The 6636-nt window shown below is 30.7% G+C and overlaps 1 non-coding gene across 1 annotated transcript; it reads left to right on the top strand.

Moving 5' to 3' along the window:
• The first annotated feature begins 4797 nt into the window (after positions 1–4797).
• TRNAH-GUG (transfer RNA histidine(anticodon GUG)) lies at positions 4798–4869 on the top strand. Its single transcript has one exon. It is a non-coding gene; the product is annotated as a tRNA-His (tRNA).
• The last annotated feature ends 1767 nt before the right edge of the window (positions 4870–6636 follow it).

Here is a 6636-nt window from a genome sequence, read left to right as displayed (position 1 = left end):
TTCAGCTCATTCCAACAGTTGCCGAGTTTGGGGAGAAAGATTATAAACATGGAAAAAGCGCAAATTCCGTCGTTAAGGTGTCGCACCAAAAGGATATTACAACATCATGCACAGAGATGTTAACACATTTAGTAAAGAGTTAGTACATAGTTAGTCAGATTTGAAGTTTGTATTTGGGTCTTACTATATTGTTTTTTCTTTATTATGCTAAATAAAATGGCCTAACAGCCAAAAATTCTCTTAAAAAAAAAAGTTGAGAAAGAAAGCATAAAACACATTCTACGAATGTGATTTATGTATAAGTTTCAGTCTTTTCTTATTTATTGTTGAAAAAAAAAACAAAAAACATTGAGGGCATTTTTAAACCAAAAGGTGGAAGGAGGGCATTTTTGAACCATTTGGGATACGTTAAGGGTATTTTTAACCCTTTTCCCTTTATACAATAACTCTTATCATGTACCCTTTTCTCTGTTGTAAGTACTTTTGAAAAGAAAGGATGGTCACAAAAAAAAAAAAGACTATTTAAGCTAGAATAAGATGGGCCAAAAAATGCAAACCTAGATCTGCTAAGTTTTTTTTAGGGAAAAGGGTCAAAAATACCCCTCAACTTTAGTTTATTGTTTGACTTTATCCTCGCCGTTAAAATGAAGTTAAATTTAACCCTCTCGTTACTAATTTCACCAAAACTACCCCTCATTAGATGGAATTCCCAAAATTGACCCAAATTACCCGAATTTTAAAAAAAACCATATTCCCTATTTTTAAACCAATGACCCAACCCTTCTAGAATAACCCGGTTAACCCAATTAACCCAATGCCGTGTTACCCATTCTCCCAAATTTCCTTTACCCATTTATCCATTCTCTCTCTTTTTCTCCATCAGAAGCTAAGTCGAAGAATGATTTTCCATCGAAGAAAAGCCAGTTTCTCCATCAGAAGTTCAGCTGCAATGTATGAGAAGTTCATATAAATAGGCAATGGAGATGGGGATGCTGGAGTTGTTTCTCTTGTTAACTTTTTGCCTAAGTTGATATACTTAGACTTGCGTTTTTGTGACAAGGTTGAGTTTGATGCAATTCTTGCTGAATGTGATAGGATTACGGATTGTGGGGGTGTTGAGTTTGATGCAATTATGTTGCTCGGAGGAATTGGATTTGGCAAATGTGGACCGAATGTGACTGATTTAGCTGGCGAGGCTATTGCTTCAAGTGAGAGTTTAAAGAGGTTAACCTTGTCAGGATCAGTATATCAATATTCCACCAAAGATGATGCTATTGTTAAGTATTGGGATATTACTACTGAGTCTAAATTTTACGATCTTTTGGGGCATAAGGATTATGTGAGGTGTGGGGATGATTCTCCTGTAAGTGATGATATGTTTGTTTCTGGGTCTTATGATCATACAGTGAAAGTTTAGGATGATAGGGTGATGAATTCAGGTTCGGCGAAGTTCAAAATTACTTATTCGATGAGGTTTCCGAATCCTCTAATGTCTGTTGGAGAAACTGGCTTTTCTTTAATGGAGGATCGTTCTTCGACTTATCTTCTGATGGAGAAAAAGAGAGAGAATGGGTAAATGGGTAAAAGAAATTTGGGAGAATGAGTAACAGGGCATTGGGTTAACCGGGTTATCTTAGAGGGGTCGGGTCATTGGGTTAAAAATAGGGAATAGGTTTTTTTTTTAAAAAAATTCGGGTAATTTGGATCAATTTGGGTGAATTTTGGGGATTTTGTCTAATGAGGGGTAATTTTGGTGAAATTAGTAACGGGAGGGGTAAATTTAACTTCATTTTAACGGCGAGGGTAAAGTCAAACAATAAACTAATCCATATTTATTCTGGTTTATGCGGTTATATGCTGAATGGGGTGGTGCGGATTAAAAATATCAAAATAGGATATACTGAGCGGGTGGGTTGAAGTTCTTTCGAGTTTAATTGTATTTGCCCCACAATCATCATGTCTCGCTTGCTATCCCTAAAAGTAAGAAATAATTGTTGAGAATATAATTAAATAATAAAAAAGTTATCTTTCAAATGTTTTAAGATATTTTTATGGAAAAATTTACAAGCTCAATTGGTTGACTATCTAAACTTTAATTTTTAGATACGATGATGACACGCTTTAACATTATATCGTAGTAAATAGAGGTTCCAGGATACTCAAATCTCACCCATTATAAAAAAAAATTCACATATTTCACCCATTAAAAAAAAAGAATCGGGTCTGTAGTTGATGATCTTTGTTGGAAAATATAGTTAAGTTAATGGCAATGGGTTAAATTTGCTCTTGAATGCAAAATGGAACAAAATTTGTCTTTGTTAATAGTTGGAGTCAAATATGTCACGTGTTCCGTAATAAAAGATTATTTTTAAAAAATGAAGGGTATATTTGAATCTTATCAAAATTCACATATTTCACCCATTAAAAAAAAAAGAATCAGGTTTGTACTTGATGATCCTTGTTGAAAATATAGTTAAGTTAATGGCAAAGGGTTAAATTTGCTCTTGAACTATTTATGCAAAATGGAACAACTTTGTCCTTGTTAATAGTTGGAGTCAAGTATGTCACGTGTTCCATAATAAAAGATTATTTTAAAAAAATGAAGGGTATATTTGAATCTTATCAAAATTCACATATTTCACCCATTAAAAAAGAAAGAATCAAGTTTGTACTTGATGATCCTTGTTGAAAATATAGTTAAGTTAATGGCAAGGGTAAATTTGCTCTTGAACTATTTATGCAAAATGGAACAACTTTGTCCTTGTTAATAGTTGGAGTCAAATATGTCACTTGTTCCATAATAAAAGATTATTTAAAAAAAATGAAGGGTATATTTGAATCTTATCAAAATTCAGGGGCAAGTTTGATCATTCTCCATGATTTTGAGTTTTGTTTGAGCTTCTTACATAAATGTACTGTGTGCCAACATTCTTTTCTAGTAAAACGGTATCAATGTTATATAACTAGTGTATAATTATGTATATATGATATATTACTATGTATTTATATATATATATATATATATATATATATAATTATACGATATTGATAAATTGCAATAGTACATTTAGCTTCCTCAGTGGTTAGTTTTATTTTTCAATTCCAACCAATTCAAATCTCAGCTAATTAAACAGTACCAAATTTGATATATGAATTCCTCTTGATGTTTTGCTATTCTTGATATATTATTCATATAACGATTCACATTTGAGGAAGGTTAGAATTTTAAAATTTGAACTTCAAAGGTCTTCAATGATGATTTTCATGATATCGTCCACTTCAAATTTCTTATAAATAATCCTTAAATTTCGATATGAACTCCTCTCAATATTTTGATTATTTTGATATATTATACACTCAAAATGCTTCATATTTGCAGCAAGTAAAAAAATTGAACTCCCTAATAATTCCAATAGAAGCAGCAACAAGCCCAAAATTACCCAAGTGACTGAAGAAGATTTGAGTACATGTAGACATGACATGATTTGTTATTTATCGAATGAAGATTCTCAGTAATTAGCGATTAATTGAGCCATTAATCATCATCATTTTTTTTATTCCTCCTTTCTCTTTCTCTCAAATGCTACTATATTTTTATCACCAATCACCCTTTCGTCCTATTTTGATAGAATATACACAACTTTTATCTTTATTAATTATTATTGAGGAGTAGAGTAAAGCATATTTCAAAATAGGTTTAGAAATATAAAATAAAGAAACTATAATAAAAACTATTCATTGTTTATTTGCTGCAGATCACTTAGTACTGAATAGTTTTGCATGCATGTTTTCACACCCTTTTAAAAACATTATTTATAGGTGAAAATTGCATTCAACTATGGTAAGGTTATTAGTATCTTTGCTACATTTAACTATTTACTAAAATTTCAGACTATGTACATTTTTTATCAACTTTCAAAACCTCTAACTAAAAAGGATCCAAATTTAAATGCATTTTACACGAATTTAATATATTTGAGTTGTTAAACTTCGGACTCGTACAAGGCTCCAACCAAATTTAACTTGCGAAATTTTCAAAATTTCGTAACATCATTTTTTTCTTTTGAATTTTTGGTGTTGAATTTTCAAGTTATATATTGAGTTCACGATTCTACTTTTAATTAAAAAAATTGGATTTAGAACTTTGGATTTTTAGGTTCGATCTCTAATAGAGACAAAAAATACAAGCTAGGTGATTTCTTTTGTCTCAATCTTGGTTGATAGAGTTGCTTGGTACATGTTGCTGATGGTAGGTGATAAGTATCCCGTGGAACTAATCGTGATGCACGCAAGCTTGCTTTGATACCAAGGTTATAAAAATATTTATACCTTATCTTTATTTGTACTGCGATTAGACATAAACTCATACCTAATACCAATAAGTTCAACATCGTCTTTCTAGATCCGTCCCGATATCCTATTAGGCTAATGAATACTTCAAACTAAAACACATTCATTGTGATCGTATTTTCATTGTCATTTGAGGAGCTGTGGCATTGAATCTTCAAGGAAACACATATTGATCTATGTTTAAATTGCATAAAATTTATAAAGATTGACTAAAATATTAGCTAGTTTTGCAAGTATTCAACAACAATATATTTCGACATGAAATGTAAAAATTAGTCCTCCATGCTATAGACATGTGTGAAGAGAAATGGATTTTATTAGTTGGAGTTATCAATATTAAAAAATGGATGTTATGAACTCATTACATTTAATTTTGAATTGTTTCAATTTGGAATTAATAAAGTATATACTAATATAAATTATATTGTTGACAAAAGGAAACATCTTGTGGCTGTAGTTTAGTGGTAAGAATTCCACGTTGTGGCCGTGGAGACCTGGGCTCGAATCCCAGCAGCCACATAAATAATTAATCTTTTTTATTCAAATATTTTTTTCACTAATTAAAATCATGTATTATGTTTTAATAAGAATAATTAATTTCTAACTAATTTAGATCAAGTAGAACATTTAAGTAATCCCATCCCAATTAAAATTGTCTTCAAGTTAATTAAAATACAAGTGTAAGCATCAAAATAAGTTATTGTCTATATCTTCTATCTATATCATATTAAAAACATGTTGATCCTTACAAGTTAGAAACGTTGATTGAATTTTTGGTTCTTTACTAAAATGTTTTATATAGACAAAAATTGTCATTTACTATTTTTCTTAAATAATTGTCATTTAATCATTATTTTGATATTGATGATTTTGAAATTAAATAAAGTTATAACTATTAAATCTTTACGTATTTGTATGACGTAAGAATTTCTAACATTTAGTTTTTATCTGAAATCTCCTCTATCCGTTGCACTATATTCATCAGTGGTATACTATAGCCTATAGGCCTATACTACAATCATGGAATAATCTATCTCATATATAGATGGTGATATATTAATTCCGGATTATATTCCCAAGATAATTTGATTGTAAACCAAATGATATAGAAAAAAAATGGCCTAACCCATCGGTGGCCCCTTAAACTTGGCACAAAGTTTCACTTAGGTACCTCAAGTGGGTGATATTTATTTTAGACACCTCATGTAGGGTTTCGCTGTGTCATTTTGACACTTCTTGCTGACTAAGCACAGTACGTATGCTACACGAATTTTGAGCGCGTCAGAGACTTTTTTTTGTAAATATTCTAAATTTTTTTGTAAATATTTTCTTCTCCTTCTTCTTCCTTGCTTTCTCCCTTCCATCTTCCCCACCTTCTACCATCCTCCATCACCACACAACTATTTTTTTAAAATTCTACAATATTTTACTAGGTTACACTCTTTGATTCTTCCATCTTCTTTGAAAATCGAATTTGCATCTTGATTCATATTCAAAAACAAAATTGATTTCAAGGGAATAAAAAAAGAAATCAACTTCTTTCAAATGGACAAACTGATTTACATTTTTACCTTCTCCATTGAAAATTAAATTGATTTCAAGGAATAAAAAGAAATAAAGAACAACCTCCAATGAAAAAAAAGAAATTTTATTTTACATATCCTTCATTGTAAATCCCAATCGTAGTAGCACAAGAAATCATCTTCTTTTAAATGTCATATAAAAACTTTTCGATTTGGTATGATGTTCCTCATTCTCCAAAACGTATTTTACTTTGTAAACTAACCTATGTTCTTGCCTTTTTGTATGGAGAAGAACAGATGAAGGGGAAGGAGGCGCAAGAAGAAGAAGAAAAGAGGTGGGGGCATGGGGTTTGGGATCTGGAAGAAAGAAAAAAGAAAGTAAATTGAGATTTTTAAAAATAAAATAAAATTTTCACGTGTCACATACCAATTCGTTTATTTTTTCACATAAGAGGCGTCTGCATGTACGCACTTAAAAATGCCGATTTTTGAAAATATAAAAAAGTGTCAAAATGACACAATAAGGTTTGACATGAGGTGCTTAAAATGAACAAAGTCTAGTTAAAGTGTCTAAGTGAAAGTTGGTGCCAAGTTTAGGGGGCACTGATGGGTTAGCCCAAAAAAATTTGTGTAACTTATAGGCTTTTTAAAAAAAATAAAAATAAATTATAGTAGTAATATCAAGGATTCAACAAGTAAAAATAGTAGCAGAAACTCAAAACAGCTATAAGGGCATCTCCAACCCAATCCTCTATTTTACTCT

The sequence above is a fragment of the Solanum tuberosum genome, unplaced genomic scaffold, assembly GCF_000226075.1.
Source record: "Solanum tuberosum cultivar DM 1-3 516 R44 unplaced genomic scaffold, SolTub_3.0 scf00420, whole genome shotgun sequence".
Classification (NCBI taxonomy): Eukaryota; Viridiplantae; Streptophyta; class Magnoliopsida; order Solanales; family Solanaceae; genus Solanum; species Solanum tuberosum.
This window is presented reverse-complemented; position numbering and strand designations above follow the sequence as displayed.